General features: G+C 41.5%; 1 pseudogene; it reads right to left on the bottom strand.

Annotated features, from left to right (window-relative positions):
* Window positions 1-4,912: 4,912 nt before the first annotated feature.
* Window positions 4,913-16,890, bottom strand: LOC115428202 (major histocompatibility complex class I-related gene protein-like; annotated as a pseudogene).
* Window positions 16,891-18,018: the final 1,128 nt, after the last annotated feature.

The following is an 18,018-nucleotide window of genomic DNA, read 5'->3' as shown; positions in this document are numbered from 1 at the left end:
TGTACGATATAATAAATAAAAAGGAGAAAATATGCAACAAAATGAACAGAAATGAAGGAAAAATAATTAAAATATGAACAAAATGAACAGAAACGGCAAAAGTAATCAATAAAATTTAAAAAATGAATTTTAAAAAATTGAGCAGCAAGAACAAAATAAGCCAAATTGAACAAAACTGGAAAAAAAAAAAAAGTAAAAAAAAAAAAAAAAAAGTAGAAAAATGAAAGAACAAAAAATAAAATAAATAAAATAAACAATATTAATTTAAAAAACAAAATACTTTAAGCGTCATAAACAAAGTAATAATGGAGACACTTGTTTTTTTTGTTCAGTTAATAATAAACTGAAACCTACATGAGTTTTACATTAAACAACTTCTTTTTACGACTAAATTAATTAAATCAGTCGTTCAACTAAACTGAAATCTGATGTGATTTAAGAGGAAACTTATTCTTAAACATCAGAAAACAGCAGAAATCACAGAACTTTAAACTTTTTTTTTTCCATCAATAATCTTTTAAAATGCCAGATGAATTCTGTATTTTCTGCCTCTAAATAAACCACAACAAGCAAAGCAACAGAATTAAATTCAATTAAAAATACACGGTTAAATACACAACAAAAAGGAAAAGTAAAATTTACAAATACATAAAATATTAAAGACAGATGGTGTTGATAGGATTGATTATTATCGACCATAATTATGATGATTTAAATTGTTTAAATGACATAATTAATGTTCAATAGTTCTCTTGCTTTTTCTTATTTAAATTTAAACACGTTTAGCAGAAATGTTTTTTTTAAGGCTTAAAATCAACTCAGAAGTGCACCTATTAGAGGAGAATATAGAAAGAATTACAACATCAGACAATTATCTAATAAATCCAGTCCCATAAGCGTTCGGCCTCGGCTGAACCCAGACGTACGTCATGTGCTCCCTCTGTTGTCTCCCAACACCCAATCACAACGCCAGACCAAAACTACAGTCCAAAAGGTTTATTTGTAGAAAACTCCCAGAGGGCTCAGGGAGGGCTGAGCCAGAACAACAAACAAAAGCATCGACAGACAAACTGCAAAAATACATTCAAGAAATAAAATACAGCAACCAACGGAAACTCCCGAAACCATAAACAGCAGAAAAAGGTGAAAACAGAAGAGCCGCCCCCCCAACCAGAAAACTGGATGACTACAATTAAAGCTGCAAGCAGCGTTAGGCGGGACCTCACCCCGCATGTTCCGCCTCCCACGACCATCGACCCCTCAGCTCCCCTCACACCTGTCCGTCTCAGCAAAAGCCCCTCCCTTTGGCATCCGTCCTCCTTCCATCCCTTCAGAACACCTGAGCCTTTCTGCTGAAACCACCCCCACCTTTTAATGAGGCTTTTATTTTGAAAACCCTATTGTGTGTGTGTGTGTGTGTGTGTGTGTGTATGACAGACAGAATCCATTTGAGTGACTTGTAATTGTACGAACATTTGAGCATAAAACTCATTTACTATTTTATTAAGGCTTTGATTTTGAAAAACTTTATTGTGTGTGTGTGTGTGTTTGTGTGTGTGTGTCATTCACATTTATTTCAAGTCCTTGTTTTATTCATATATATATATATATATATATATATATATATATATATATATTACATGCACATATTTTTATTCTTATTTAATTGTTATATTTTTTCTGTATTGTTAAAATGTTCTTATGTGGTTTTATTTGACAGTAAAGTTTCGTTGCATGTTTTTTAGGTGAGGGAAAAGTCAAAGTACAGATCTGACCGTCTGTTCATGGTCTTTTTGCACCATCTGGTGTTTTCATTGTATGCATTCCACAGGAGAGGATTTCAGCCAATCAGCTTTCAGAACCTGGTTGCCGGCCTCGGACTCTCAAACTATGGCACCGAGAAGACTGAAAAGAATAACTCAGCAAAAAGACACAGAGAAATCCCTTCTGTCAAACAAACTGCGATTAATCCATAACCGTACATCCTATCTCAAAAGTTCTTGGACTGGGGGCTCGTACACAGTCTCCTGAATGCATTAATAAATAATATGTGTCAAAAAAGTTTGAACTGAATAAGCAGTGATGATGGAAAGTGTCTTGTCTTGTTAATTCTTTGATGTTAGAATACATTCAGAGGCAGATTGCCAACTTCCTGTTGGGTTTAGCTCATGGGTGTGACTGTATGATTTTTCGGGCTCGATGAGACCAACATTTTGGCATTGGTTTCATGTCTGTACGACATTCCTACTGGACGCTAGGGCTATTTTTGTGTACATAGGTGGTGCTACAGAGCACATTTTGGCATCTAAGGGGTTAATTTTGATACTGTATGAAAGTGTTCACCAGACATGATATGTCTGCCAAATTTGGTGAGTTTCTGAGCATGGTGAGGGGGTCAAACGGCAGTTTAAAGTGAAATAAGCAGAAAAACAAACAAAGTGTGATTAATCCACAACCGTACATCCTATCTTGAAAATTTTTGCACAGGACAGATGTGTTGAGTTTTGTGAATGTATGGATATATAACATGTGGGAAAAAGTCCAAATTTAAAAATCAGTCCCAGACATCGCATTTTTCTGGGCTTATAAAAAAAAAAAAAAAAAAAGAAAAAACTAAGACAGCAATTAAAAAGTTGATCAGACACTTTTTTGAGAAAGGTTTACTCTATCTTTTGAAGCTATTTAGAAGTCAATATGACAAATGGCCTCATACTAGTTATAAATTGAGGGTTTTACTTTGAAAGGCAATTTGCTGACTGGAGTTACAGTTACAATGTACTGGAGTTACATTGGAGTTACAGTAGCTCATGGCGTCCTCCTAAATTTTTTGTAGTGCTCGATGTAACGAATATTTTGGCATTGGTTTCATGTCTCTCATACATTCCTGCTGGCCGCTATGGTGGTTTCCATGTTTTTGACATAGGTGGCACTGGAGAGCACATGTTGGCACCTACGGGGTTAATTTTTACATTTTATCAAATTTTCGACAGACCTGACATGCGTGCCAAATTTGGTGAGTTTTTGCGCATGTTCAGGCGTCAAATTCCAGTTCAAAGTTGTGTCGAGAAAATAATAAAAAATGAACGGAAAACAACAGGGACCTGCCAGAGGGCAAGTCCCTGGCAGGTCCCTAAATATACCACTTGTTGGTCGGCCATGCACATGAGGGTAAGTATTATCGGTGAGTGTGGCACTTCCTTTGGTTATCTGAGAAGGTTTGTTCTTAAGTGGCCTTAAATCAAAACTAAACATTATAATATTACAAAAGTCGTTTGTTGGTGAATGTTCATTCCATTTCAATAGTCGATATTAAAGTCTCCACAAACAAAAAAGGATTTTTTATCACAAAATCTTCTAAAGATATCAACTAAAGTGTTCATAAACGGATCCATACAAGAACCAGGCGTTCTATATTTGCAACTCAGGTAAATACTCTTAAATTTGTGAGTCTGCATTTCAATTGTCCAACTTTCCATTACTTCATCTTCAACTGTGGTATCAATTACCTTACACTGAAAATCCTTTTGTACAAAAAAAGGAACTCCACCACCGGTTTTATTTATCCGGTTAGCATATAAATAATGAAACATCCTGTACCTGAACATACAGAAATACAGCATTGTAGTGGGTCAGTCACGGCTGGTAGCGCTGCTCGGTCTCCGCTATAAAAGAGTTAGCATAATTAGCTTTAGCTTAGCACATTACAAACGTCGCTGAAATGTATAATCCAGAAATATGAACTACAACAAAATGACTTCCAGGTGATCACTATGCCATCTTATATGTGCTGAAATAACTCTTCTCCAATTACAATTGGAATTTCTGATGAATAAACTTTTGTTCATGTGGCGGACCGAGCATATACACCTACCCTGAGCATCCCTCGTCAGCTGACTAACTTCTGTTTCCGCTGGACAGAAGGAGGAGCCCCTGAACCAGTGACCACCCATACAACTGACGTGGAGGGTGAGTGGAAGCAGAACTCTGCTACACTGAGACGGCAGGTTCTAGCTCTCTCCCACTCCCTTTAAGCTTCGTTGCCTGTCTCATCACTTCAACTCAATGTTTCCTGTCAACACACTTGACCACAACAGCAGGCGTGTTTGTTTTATCCTTGTGTGTAAGAATGTGAGAAGCTGACGTGTTGAGTCTCCATGTGAAGGTTCTTGGTGTTCATGAACTGGATCACTTGTTCCGGTGTGCAGCTCCTCTGCTGGTGCGTCCTCCACATGTTGCTCACTGGTTAAAACCCTGGCATAGCTGTGGTGTTTGGTATCCAGCCCAGCTTCAAAACAAATCCAGCTTTGACCAGACTTAAGCCCTTACGACAGGAAGTGCTAGTGCTCATGGGAAGTGGAGTCTTTGTCCCTTAAAGGTGCAGGAGACTTTTGTGATCAATTTTTCCTCAGATCTGTCCATCCTCAGTCATATCCTCAGAATCATGAATCTGTTCGTCTGTCTGTCATTACTCAGCTGAAGCTCTTGCATCACAGTGAACAGTTTCTTAGTTCCATCCACCAGAAACAAACCCTGTGTTTACAAACCGACCCAGGAGGTCACTCGGGCATCTTGGAATTTTGTTGCGACATGCGTTGTGGGAAAGTGAGCTTCACACAGCCACCTGACAGCGACAGCGGCAGCGCAACCATATGGTTTTATATGGATGAAACAAACACGACGCAGAAACACAGAAACGGCTGGAGGAATATGCACAGAGGGAAGGGAGTTCCTGCCGTTTCCGATCGTGTCTGTTCCAGCTGCCGCTGTCAGGCAGCTGCACGAGCCTTCGCTTCCCACAATGCACGTCGCGACAAAATTCCGAAGATGCCTGAGTGACCTCCCGGGTCAATTTGTAAACACATGGTTTATTTCTGGTGGATGGAACTAAGAAACTGTTCACTGTGACGCAAGAGCTTCAGCTGAGGAATGACAGACAGACGAACAGGTTCATGATACTGAGGATATGACTGAGGATGGACAGATTTGATGAAAAATTGATCACGAAAGTCTCCAGCACCTTTAAGAACACTACTGATTCTCCTTGAAGGTGTCGCTGTAATCCACTTCATATGAAAGGGGCCTTCGGCAGCACTGGTAAAAACTGAACAAGCTATCGTCCGATTCGCTGTTCGACGTGCCACTCGATGCCGGATCTGAAGAAATGAACAGAAATGTTATTTTCAGTCCGTCTTCTGTTGCGTTACTCAAGCATGTAGCGTTTGTATTTTTCAATCCTAGTTCCAACAGACACAACATGCAACACTTCATACTCCTGTGGAGAAGCCCCGCCCACTGAACATGTTTACACCAAAAGTATTTTTTTTTATTTTATTTATTTCTTAGAGGATTTTAATCGATCCACAGACACTCACCAGTAGAAGGAACACCAGAGTCCTTCCTGTCCAGAGAGCCCTGAGAACCGTCTGTAGTGAAAGGAAACATGGGTGGGTTAGTGTTGACCGTGTGCAAAGGCTCATGGGGGATTTGGGAAAATGTGCCACAGTTATAGTTCTTACCAGCGTTGGTCTGGTTTTGGTTCAGTGGAACTTCTTCAGCTGAAAATAAACACAATAACAGTATAAGTACAAGCTGTTTTAATTCCAAATATCCAGGACACTCATTTTCAATACTTGAAAGTGTTTTTAATTCAACTTTTAGATCACAGAACAGTGTCATAACTTAGTGACCTTGATCTGAAATAAATGTTTTGACATTTACACATAACAACACTTACCTGGTTCGACTTTCACAGCTACAGGACCAGGATCTTCACCTGTAAAAATGCACATGTTTTATTGCCGTTGTACAAATATATCGACATTACAATGTTTTTCTTTCTGTCATATCTTAAAAATAAGTTCTTTGTTTCGCTAGCTTCTGAGCTGCCCAGATTTCCTTCAGTGTGACAAAAAAAATACTCATGCAGCCACATGTTTTAGTATGGAAGAGGATCAGGGCCACTGGAAAAAAAAGGACTAATATATATTTTAAAATTATTGTTCTGAGAAAAAAGTCAGAACTCTGAGATTCTGATTTTTTTCCTCAGAATTCTGCTCCAGTTTTCACTGAACCCCAAAAACAGTGAGCTAAAAGACAACGTGGTAAAGGTTGTGTAGTGGACAGAGTTGTGATCTTACCAAAGGCGCCTTGTCTGTACAGGAACACCAGGACACCCACAACTACAACTACAAGTACTAACACCAAAGCCCATCCAACAATAACACCGACTGGTACAGGAGGACTGTCTGGTTCAGGGTCAGGAAGTTTACCATCTACAAAACAAACATTCACATCAGCTTCACATTCTGCTGTTTTTAACATGATCTGTTTTTGGAGACGAGGGGCCGGATCTACTAAAGGTTTGCGTGTATTAAAACGTGTGCGAACACATTACACACGCAAAAAAAATGTACAAACTGATTTACTAACAGTGAAACTAAGGGTTGTGTCTTTCACAGGTGCAGAGTAGTGCGTCTGCATCAGTGAGTACATTTGACACAATGAATATGAAATATGGGGTGTTTACACACAGTTGTGCATGTGCTGGGAGGAGAAAATGAAAATATATTAATTTAACACACGCAAAGTGATTTATCAAACCAGAAAAAAATTTTACTGATAGAGACTGTCTGTATTTAACACATCTGAAAAGGAGGAGCAAACAGTTTGGATGTGTAATTGTGCACACATGGAAGTGGATAAGAGACAAAGAAATGATGAAACGAGATGCAGAGAAGGTATTTTTCACTCGTGTGTGAACATTTTTGGAATGACGGAACCCCACCCCCCCCCCCCCCCCCACACACACACACACACACACACACACACACACCCCTTTAAAATGAAAAATGAATGAATGAATGAGTCATGCCATACCTTCTATGACTAAACTCCTCCACTGTCACATTTCACTGTTCCCTCTGCCCGTCTCACCACCGTGGGGAGCAGAGCATTCAGCCGCTCTGCTCCCCAACTCTGGAACTCCTTGCCACCGGATCTCAGAAATATCACTTCACTCCCTCTCTTCAAATCCAGACTCAAAACCCATCTGTTTAGGACCTCTTTCTCTTTGTGAACACAATTGGATTGTCCAATTTTTTAACCTGCCTTTTATTTTTTACTCTGCCTTATTGCTTGTTTTATACTCTCCTGTTTTACTGTTTTACTGTACAGTGTCCTTGAGTGCCAAGAAAGGTGCCTATAAATAAAATGTATTATTATTATTATTATTATTATTATTTCCTTGTGTCTGGATCATTCACTCACTGTTTCCATTAGTGCTTGTTTATCCCAGAACAGTTTTTACAGTGTATTGTCTCCAGTAGCACACGTAAAACCCTCATGTAAATAAGGCGGTCTGCAAGACTTTGCACCTGTTGTAATTTACGCAAGTAATCTGAGTAAATCACCTGCAAACTGCGGTTCCACCCCACACACAAAATTCTAGATCAAATCAAGCAAATTAGTACACGCAAACTGGGATCTTAGTAGATCCAGCCCTAATGGTATTAAATATGTGTTCAGATCATGAACATCTGACTGTGCTTCTGCAGGTTTAAAATGTCTAAAACTCAGAAAAACACATTTATTTTGGTTTATTATCAGCGATGTAAACAAACTTCTTACCCCAAACCTTCATTATATTAACACCAGTTGGTTGATGTATGTGACAGGAGTAAGTGGCCAGGTCGCTGCGTAGGAATCTCCACGCTGTCTCGTCTCTGGTAGGTGTTGTCTCCATTCGGTCGAGTTCCTGTGCTCATCACGCCGTCATCTTTAGTAAGAATTCGACTGTTCCTTTGGATGTGAATTTGTATTTCCAGTGGGTAGAAACCAGTGGCCATGCAGGTCAAAACCACATTTGTCTTAGACTTGGCATTATTTGCGAACACGTACACTTCAGGTTTTTCTGGAAGGAGAAAACATAAAAGCGTTCAGGTTTGTAGAGACACAGATTATTCTACATGTACCTGCCATCTTTTCCCATCAGTCCCATACGAGTGTTTCTCTGAAACTGGTCCTAAAAACAGAACAGAGGGGCTGAAAATTCAACCCAGATGTAGACGAATGTTCTGAAGCAGGTTTGGGTCTGTTTGAAAAAGAAATATTTACTGAGATAAAAGAGAAACTATTTTTCAGACAAAACACATTTTTATATTATTTTATATTATTAATACAAAAATCTGCATGTAACATGGTCAAAAGGACTCGAAAATTAGGTGCTACTATTTTTTAAAAATATCTTTTTATTCTCTCACAGGTGCTTTTTGGGAATCTAAGTCAAGATGCAAGGCAGAGTGTTTGACCAAAATGACCGCTGTTGTAAAAATCACTGGTGATTTATTTGTGTTTAAATGTTCCGGTTCTGTATGTAACACCAGTGGACACGATGGGTTCCACACCAAACCTGGAATGAGAGTGAGATTGATGAAAAACCACGTGTGGATTAGAAAAACCACCAGGATCCACACATTAAACAGTGTCTTATTTAGAGTCTATAGAAGAGCATTTACACACATTTACACATCTAATGCACTGACACCAAGGGAGATTTAATGTCCATATTTGGGTCCTATTTTTGGACCTAATATTTGATTAAAAATTCATTAATTATGGGATGGATCAGAGCAAGAGGATAACTTTTTTTACATGTCTCTGAGGTCTTCATTAGGTCCATCCTGGGGTAAATCTGTCTACATTTACCTTTTATTATTGGGTCGAAAAAGATGGAAAAGTGACAGAAACTAAAATAAACCCAGTTTCAGAGAAGAACCCATTTCTATTATTATTTCTATTATTTCATTTTTCTGCTCATCAGCTGCTGTGTTCTACGTACTGGTGGTGCTCAGGTCCTTCCCCCCGTACGTTAAATACTTCTTCAGCCACTCCATGCAGTCTATCTCCAGGTATCCTTTGGGGTAGTTATGGACTTTCTGCTCCTGATCCCACTTCCTCTTGGTCTGCTCTGCCGCTTTCACTGGAGCCACCCACACTGAGTGGGAGTCGTTAAAGTACAGGAAGTCGTCTCCGTCGTAGCTGTACATGTCCAAGCCGTGGCTGTATTTCAGTGACCCGTCAGGTTGTTCCTCACCCTCACAGCCTTGTCTCCACTGGAGAACATGCATGTCTGAAAGGCAGACGTTGAAACAATCACTACGGACGTACATGACGGGGTTTTCAGAACCTGGAAAAGGCCAGGTCTGGACTCTAACCTCCTTTCTTTTCTCAGATTCTGGAGGAAATTGTTGAAGTCATTCTTAGATGAGTACAACATTTTCCATCTGACTTTCAAACCCATTATAGTACTGAGTCGACACTGTCGATTGTTCTCAATTCCATTCTGTTAGCTACAGACTCTGGTCACTGTGTTGTTCTGGTTCTGTTGGACCTGACAGTTGCCTTGGATACAGTGGACCATTAGGGCGAACACACACCAACCTGACCGCCCATCGTCTCCAGTAAAGGTAGCCCAACTGGTCAGTGGGCTCTCGTCTCCCCAACATGGTTAAAAAAGTGTAAAGAACACACCAAATAGACTACCGACTTGAGTCTATGTTCTAAGCCTGTGTGAGATGTAAAACCAGAAATGACGGAACATCTCTGTAAACCCAGAACTCGCTGTCGTCAGTCATTGTTGTCAGTGTTCAGTCGTCCAGAAGGGTTGGTGTTGTTGGACTGGTTGAACAGATGGTTCGTAATAAGCAGATCCTGGTGTTGTCAGCTCTAGGGCTTCTACTGGTGGAAGAAGAAAGACGTCGCAGGTGAAAACTGAGGACAAATCACACTATGCTAACAATGCTAACAATGCTAACCGTGTTGACTTGATGGAATGAATGAAGTCCATTGTCAACACTGACTGTCACTCCACTACTGATTTTCCCAATTTTTTTTTTGCAAATTTGGACGTTCCCTCACTTGACCAATTAGCTGCGGAAGAGTTAGAGAAGCCAGTCACAATTGCTGAGCTTAATACAGCTGCATCCTCTCTGCAAAATGGTAAAAGTCCTGGGCCAGATGGCTTTCCTTCAGAATATTTCAAAAAGTTTTGGCACAAACTTGCCCCTTTGCTAATGGATATGTTCAGTGAATCATTTGAAAAGGGCTGTCTTCCCCAAACTCTCAATCAAGCCTCCATTTCCCTTCTCTTAAAAAAAGGCAAGGACCCGTTAGCTTGCACCTCGTACTGTCTGATAAGTCTGCTAAATGTTGATTTTAAATTGCTATCCAAACTATTAGCACTACGCCTGGAATCTTCTCCCCCCTCTATCATTTCCTTGGATCAAACAGGGTTCATTGGAAATAGACACTCTTTCAATAACCTTAGATGTTTGTTCAATGTACTTTATAATGCCTCCTCTTCAAACACCCACAAAGCCGTAATATCATTAGATGCAGAAAAAGCATTTGATAGGGTTGAGTGGGATTACCTCTTTTATGCCTTGGAAAAATTTGGTTTCAAGAATAACTTTATTTCATGGATTAAGTTGCTTTATTCAGCTTCACAAGCCTCGGTCAGGACAAACAATATTCAGTCAGACTATTTCCACCTTTATCGCTCTACTAGACAGGGCTGCCCTTTGAGCCCTGTTATTCACAATCGCTATTGAACCTCTTTCGATAGCCCTTCGGGCTAACCCCCTTATTACAGGCATAATTAGAAACGATACACAGTTAAGAGTTTCCCTTTACGCAGATGACCTCCTTTTATATGTTTCAAACTTGTCTGTCTCAGTCCCTGCTGCTCTTGCCACCCTGCACTCATTTGGTCAAACATCTGGATATAAATTAAACTTAAACAAAAGCAAAATATTTCCCATTAACTCCGCTGCTAAGATGTATCCTCTGGAAAGCTTCCCCTTTAAAGTTGCACATTATAGTTTTGAATATCTTGGAATTCATATTACTCATAAGTTTGAGGACCTTTACAAAGCCAACTTTGGCCCCCTATTGACCCGAATCCAGAAAGACTTTGAACGGTGGTCTCGGCTTAATTTGCCTTTGGTTGCGCGTTTAAATTCTGTCAAAATGAATATACCTCCAAGACTCTCCTACTTGTTCCAGTGTATACCACTCTTCCTTCCCGGATCTTTCTTCCGTAGACTAGATAGCCTGATTTCTGAATTATTTGGAATAAGAACGTTCCCAGGCTGCGTAAACAGTGTTTGCAAAGACCAAAGCCACTTGGTGGACTGGCCCTGCCAAATTTTAGGTTCTATTATTGGGTCACCAATATTAGAATTCTTAAATACTGGCTCCAATACGAGAGTATTGATCCTCTCCCAGCATGGCTGGTCATAGAGGCAGGTTCAGCTAATCCAGTCTCCCTGAAAGCCTTAGTGCACTCCCCTATCCACGCCTCCACATCTCCTTATACCAAAAATGTGATTGTTAAGTCCTCACTTAGAATCTGGGTCCAGTTTAGGGGCCACTTTGGCCTCCAGACATTTCAATTTATGCACCACTAGCAGCTAACCATGCTTTTGCCCCTTCCCTCATAGACAGTGTTTTCTTAAAGTGGACAAAGTTTGGTATTTGTAACTTTAAAGATCTATATATTGATAACGTCTTTCCCTCTTTTCAGCAACTTTCAGATAAATTCTCACTCCCAAAGCATAATTTCTTTAGATATTTACAAGTCTGCAGCTTTGTTCATAACACATTTCCTAGCTTTCCAAATCTTCCCCCTGGCTCAGCCTTGGATGGCTTCCTGACACCAATCCCTACTCTTAAAGGCTCTATCTCGTATATTTAGAATCAAATTAATCTTTTACGCCCAGAGCCCCTTGGCTTAATAAAATTGCTTTGGGAGGAGGACCTGGAGGTGGCACTGTCAGATGAAGTCTGGGCAGAGATTTTAAGACAGGTACATAAGTCTTCTATTTGGGCAAGACATTGTCTTATCCAGTGCAAAATTGTACACCGTACATATTATACTAAGGAGCGACTGGCTAAGATTTATGATGGTGTATCTCCAACCTGTGACAGGTGCCAGCAATCTCCTGCAAACTTAATGCACATGCTCTGGCATTGTCCTTCTCTGTACAATTATTGGACTGAGATCTTCAATACTTTGTTAAAGGTAGTTGGGGAAAAAATAAAGCCAAACGCCCTGTGCGCATTATGTGGAGTTTCTCCCTCTTACCTCTCTAAGTTCAAAGGGGATGTACTTGTTTTTGCCCCTCTATTAGCTAGAAGATTAATTCTAATTAACTGGAAAATCAACAACACCTCCCCATCATACCCATTGGATTAGAGATACTCTTTATTTTCTTAAACTGGGAAAAAATCAGACTCTCTTTAATTGGCTGCTCCAGTAAATTTGGGAAACTATGGGACCCATTTCTTCAATTGGTCAAGAAGACAGATGTGTCAGTCACCCCTGACTGACATAAAGGTTGTCTTTGTTTATGCTACTCCTGGTGTGAGGAGAATTATGGGCCACTGCTCAGACCTGCGATGTGCTGACTGTAGTCTATTAATACCTGACTGATGGGATGGTGTTTCTATTTTTTTCAAATTTACTTTGTTGTTGATTCTGTCCTAGTCCTACCTTTGTTTGTTTACTTATTCATTATTTATTTATTTATTTATTTTTTTACAGTGGTTCTAGTATTACAAGAGTTGTTTGGGTATATGTAAGGGTAGAGACTGCGATCTGGTAGGATCGGCGATTCTACCAGTAGAGACTCCAATCGTAGTCTCTACCAGTAGAAACTCCGATCAGAGTCTCTACTGGCAGAAACTCCGATCCTGCCAGTAGAAGGGTTAGGGTTAGGGTTAGGGTTAGGGTTCGGATCGGAGTTTCTACCAGTAGAGACTCTGATCGGAGTTTCTACTGGTAGAGACAACGATCGGAGTCTCTACTGGTAGAATCGCCGATCCTACCAGATCACAGTCTCTACCCTGACATATACATTAATACTTCAGTAATCACTCTCTTGATCTTTGGTTTTTCTTAAGAAAAATGTATAATTATCTCTTTGTAATTTTTCTGATACGTTTGTATACATCTGCAAAACCAATAAAAAAAGTTTGGGAAAAAAAAACAAAACACGGACTGTCACTCATTCAGATCCAATCTGAGCAGTGAATGGACTATTCTAGAAGACAGTACTAGTGGGCAGTACCTTTGGCAGAACTGGATTCACATGGAAACTTCTGCTTCACTCATTCACTAGTGCAGGACTATCCCTCCACCAATCAGATTAGTCTGACTGAATGACAGGTAGTGGACGATTACACATGTTGAATCGGCCGAAAAGACTGGAGACGACATTAATGAGTCTTATGCTGCGCCTCTCATCTGCGGAGTGCCTCAGGGCTCCATACTTGGCCCTTTTCTCTTCTCCCTTCATTTACTTCCTCTAGGATCAATTATCCATAAACATGGAACTGCATTCCATTTATATGCCTTTAAAAGTCAAATTTATGTACAACTAAGACAGGAAAATGCGTACTCTAAGTAACAGCAGAAAAAGTTATTGTGTCCTCAATGACACAGGAGAGCTTCATTAGCGCTGGACATTTTCAACATGAGACAGATCTCACCGTTGTTGGTCTGGTTCATCCGTTCCTTCAGGATGTCCATGTAGTCTTTGAACCACTGCTGTTTGTCCTTAAGGGATCGTGTGCCTTCATCCCAGTACTTCGGCTCCAGACACTCCTTCATCCAGTCTGTTCTGGGAGTTTTCACCTGTGTGGTGCTGTCGAAGTAGTGGATCACCCTGGAGTCTAGAATCCCCATGGCCGTGAACTCATGGATACCTGGGATTTTGGGGTCTTTGGAGAGGGCCGTGTAGATGTAGGTCAGGGAGTGTCTGTCTGAAAGTCACAGACACACAAACTGTTACTAAGGCTGTATTCACACCTGAAAAGTCCTTTGGTCCACTTATTTGATTTGGATCAAATGCGGACTTTATTTTTTTCATTTGGGTCGGATCGCATTCACATTACAATTTTGCTAGTGGACCAAAATACGTGAACAGAAGCACGCATGTGAGGAACTATGCTAGCATTGGACAGAAAAGTCGGGGGCGGGGGTGAACCAGAGATGGCTGGTGTTGATGAAAATAGACGTGGTACTCCTACATACAGTTATCATTTTTGGAATATAAATTGTATTTTACAGACACTAATTTACGAAAATAATGTTAACACTCAAGAAAAGCTCAGTCGGACCCAGTTTCATAATACGGGCATGTGACCAAATGTCAACGGCACATTCAGTGTCCTCATTGCTCCACATCTGTCCACAGCTCATAGCTGCTGCTGTTCGCTCTGACCACCCATAAACCTCGGCTACTTCCAGCGGCTACGGTGGCTCGTCAAGCACAAAAAGGCGCAAGATTCCTTGGTTTGGTTCGGTTCGAGGTTGGTTATATCCACACCAGAAGTGAACCGGCCCAGAGTCCGTTTGAAAGCGGACCCAGACCACGTCCGCTTGTTTGGTTCGAATCAGAGTTCACATGTTTGTATTCACACCTAAAAAAAAGTCCGGACTTTCTGGGGAAACGAACTCTGGTCCGTTTTAAACGGACCAAACGTGGTAGGTGTGAATACAGCCCAATACAGGTAGAACAAGTAGATATACACCAAATATATACATAGATATACATCAATATATACACAGATATACACCAAATATATACATAGATACACATCAAATACAGTGCCGTGAAAAAGTATTTGCCCCCTTCCTGATTTCTGTTTTTATTTAGCATATCTATCACACACAAAGGTTTCAAATCATCAAACCAATTTTAATATCACTCAGAGACAACCCAAGGAAATACAAAATGCAGTTTCTAAATGATGATTTTATTTAACAAAAGGGGGAAAATTACAAACCTATCTGGCTCTATGTGAAAAAGTATTGCCCCCCCTTGTTCAATCACAAAATAACTATGACTAACCACAAATTTGGGAAAGATGAGTTCAATTTCACAAGCCACACCCAAACCTGATTACCCACCATACTTGTTGAATCAAGAATCAATTAAATAGAATCTGTCAGAGAAAGTGAAGTAGGCTACAAGATCTCAAGAACCAATGCATCATGCCACGATCCAAAGAAATTAGAGAAGAAATGAGAAAAAAAAGTGACTGAAATCCATCAGTCTGGAAAAGGTTTACGAAGCCATTTCCAAGGCTTTGGGGCTCCAGCAAACCACTGTCAGAGCCATTATCCACAAATGGAGAAAACTGGGAACAGTGGCAAACCTTCCCCGGAGTGGTCCACCAACTAAAATTACTCCAAGAGTGCGACGATGACTCATCCAGGAGGTCACAAAAGAACCTCGAACAACATCTAAAAGAACTGCAGGCCTCGCTGGCCTCAGTTAAGGTCAGTGTTCATGACTCTACCATAAGAAGACACTGGCCAAAAATGGCATCCATGGGAGAGTTCCCAGGCAAAAACCCCTACTGTCAGCAAAGAATACAAAGGCTCGTCTCACATTTGCCAAAAAACATCTTGATGATCCTCAAGACTTTTGAGAAAACATTCTGTGGACTGACAAGTCAAAAATTTAACTTTTGGAAGGTGTGTGGCCCGTTACATCTGGCGTAAAAATGGCACAGCATTTGATAAAAAGAACAATATGCCAACAGTGAAGCATGGTGGTGGCAGTGGGATGGTCTGGGGCTGCTTTGCTGCCTCAGGACCGGGACAACTTGCTGTGATTGATGGAACAATGAATTCTGCTGTCTACCAGAAAATCCTGAAGGAGAACGTCTGGCCATCAGTTTGTGCCCTCAAACTCAAGCGCTCTGGATCATGCAGCAGGACAACGATCCGAAACACACCAGCAAGTCCACCTCTGAGTGGCTCAAAAAAAACAAAATTAAGGTTTGGAGTGGCCAAGTCAAAGTCCGGATTTAAATCCAATTGAGATGCTGTGGTGTGACCTTAAACGGGCAGTTCATGCTAGAAAAACCCTCCAACATGGCGGAGCTGAAACAATTCTGCAAAGAGTGGGACAAAATTCCTCCAGAGCGATGTGAAAGACTCATCACCGACTATCGCAAATGCTTGATTTCAGTTATTGCTGCCAAGGGTGGCACAACCCATGATTAGGTTCAGGGGCAATTACTTTTTCACATAGGGTCAGATAGGTTTGGATTTTTCTGTGCCTTAATAAATTAAATTGTCATTTAAAAACTGCATTTTGTATTTCCTTAAATATTAAAATTGGTTTGATGATTTGAAACCTTTGTGTGTGATAGCTATGCAAAAAAAAAAAACAGAAATCAGGAAGGGGGCAAATACTTTTTCACAGCACTGTATATATATATATATATATATATATATATATATATATATATATATATATATTTATTTATTATTTTTTTATTTTTAAATCTTCTGGTCCACCTGGGTGGTGTTTCCTCAGACTTGGTCCTCTACCAGAGGTCTGGGAGTCTGAGGGTTCTATTCAGGTTCTTCTCTGTTCCTTGGACTGTTCTCTTTTGGACTCAGATCTCTGATGTTGTTCCTGGTCTCTGTTGGTTCCATCCTCTCAGTTTTGGGGGCCACTGCCCCCCCCCCCACTACTGGGACCACTGTTGCCTTCACACCCACATGTTCTCTCTCTCCTCTTTCAGTTCTTGGTTTTTTTCTATCTTCTCCTGTTCTTTCTTTCTGATGTTCTATCACTTGTGGTTGCTCCATCTATCTCCACCTCTGTCTGCTGATGTTCTCCTCCTCCTCTCTGTCAGACTGAGTGGACATCACCATCTTGTTGGTCTGGATCTGGAAGTCCCACAGGATCTGGGCCTGTTTGTTCTCTATCACCTTTGGGGGTGTCTCCCAACTGGACCCTGGGACCTCCAGTCCAGACTGGGTGCAGATGTCCTGTCCACTATGTCCTCTACCTGGTTATGCTGTTCCATGTAGGCCTAACCTGGACCATCTGAGACCTGCTGTGATGGACTGAACTGTCTGAGGGACTTCCGTACACAGACCCCCCTTGGGCTCTAGTCTGCTGTGGTAGACCTACACCTGGGTGTAGTCTGGTGTGGTAGACCTCCACCTGGGTCTAGTCCTGCTGTGGTAGACCTCCACCTGGGTCAGGTCTGCTGTGGTAGACCTCCACCTGGTCTAGTCTGCTGTGGTAGACCTCCACCTGGGTCTAGTCTACTGTGGTAGACCTACACCTGGGTCTAGTCTGCTGTGGTAGACCTCCACCTGGGTCTAGTCTACTGTGGTAGACCTCCACCTGGGTCTAGTCTGCTGTGGTAGACCTCCACCATGGGTCTAGTACTGCTGTGGTAGACCTAAACCTGGGTCTAGTCTGCTGTGGTAGACCTCCACCTGGGGTCTAGTCTGGTGTGGTAGACCTACACCTGGGTCTAGTCTGCTGTGGTAGACCTCCACCTGGGTCTAGTCTACTGTGGTAGACCTCCACCTGGGTCTAGTCCTGCTGTGGTAGACCTCCACCTGGGTCTAGTCTGCTGTGGTAGACCTAAACCTGGGTCTAGTCTGGCTGTGGTAGACCTCCACCTGAGTCTAGTCTACTGTGGTAGACTTCCACCTGGGTCTAGTCTACTGTGGTAGACCTCCACCTGGGTCTAGTCTGCTGTGGTAGACCTAAGCCTGGGTCTAGTCTGCTGTGGTAGACCTACACCTGGGGTCTAGTCTGCTGTGGTAGACCTCCACCTGGGTCTAGTCTGCTGTGGTAGACCTCCACCTGGGTCTAGTCTACTGTGGTAGACCTCCACCTGGGTCTAGTCTGCTGTGGTAGACCTAAACCTGGGTCTAGTCTGCTGTGGTAGACCTCCACCTGGGTCTAGTCTGCTGTGGTAGACCTAAACCTGGGTCTAGTCTGCTGTGGTAGACCTCCACCTGGGGTCTAGTCTGGTGTGGTAGACCTACACCTGGGTCTAGTCTGCTGTGGTAGACCTCCACCTGGGTCTAGTCTACTGTGGTAGACCTCCACCTGGGTCTAGTCTACTGTGGTAGACCTCCACCTGGGTCTAGTCTGCTGTGGTAGACCTCCACCTGGGTCTAGTCCAGGGATT

Source organism: Sphaeramia orbicularis, chromosome 11, assembly GCF_902148855.1.
Source record: "Sphaeramia orbicularis chromosome 11, fSphaOr1.1, whole genome shotgun sequence".
Lineage (NCBI taxonomy): Eukaryota > Metazoa > Chordata > Actinopteri > Kurtiformes > Apogonidae > Sphaeramia > Sphaeramia orbicularis.
This window is presented reverse-complemented; position numbering and strand designations above follow the sequence as displayed.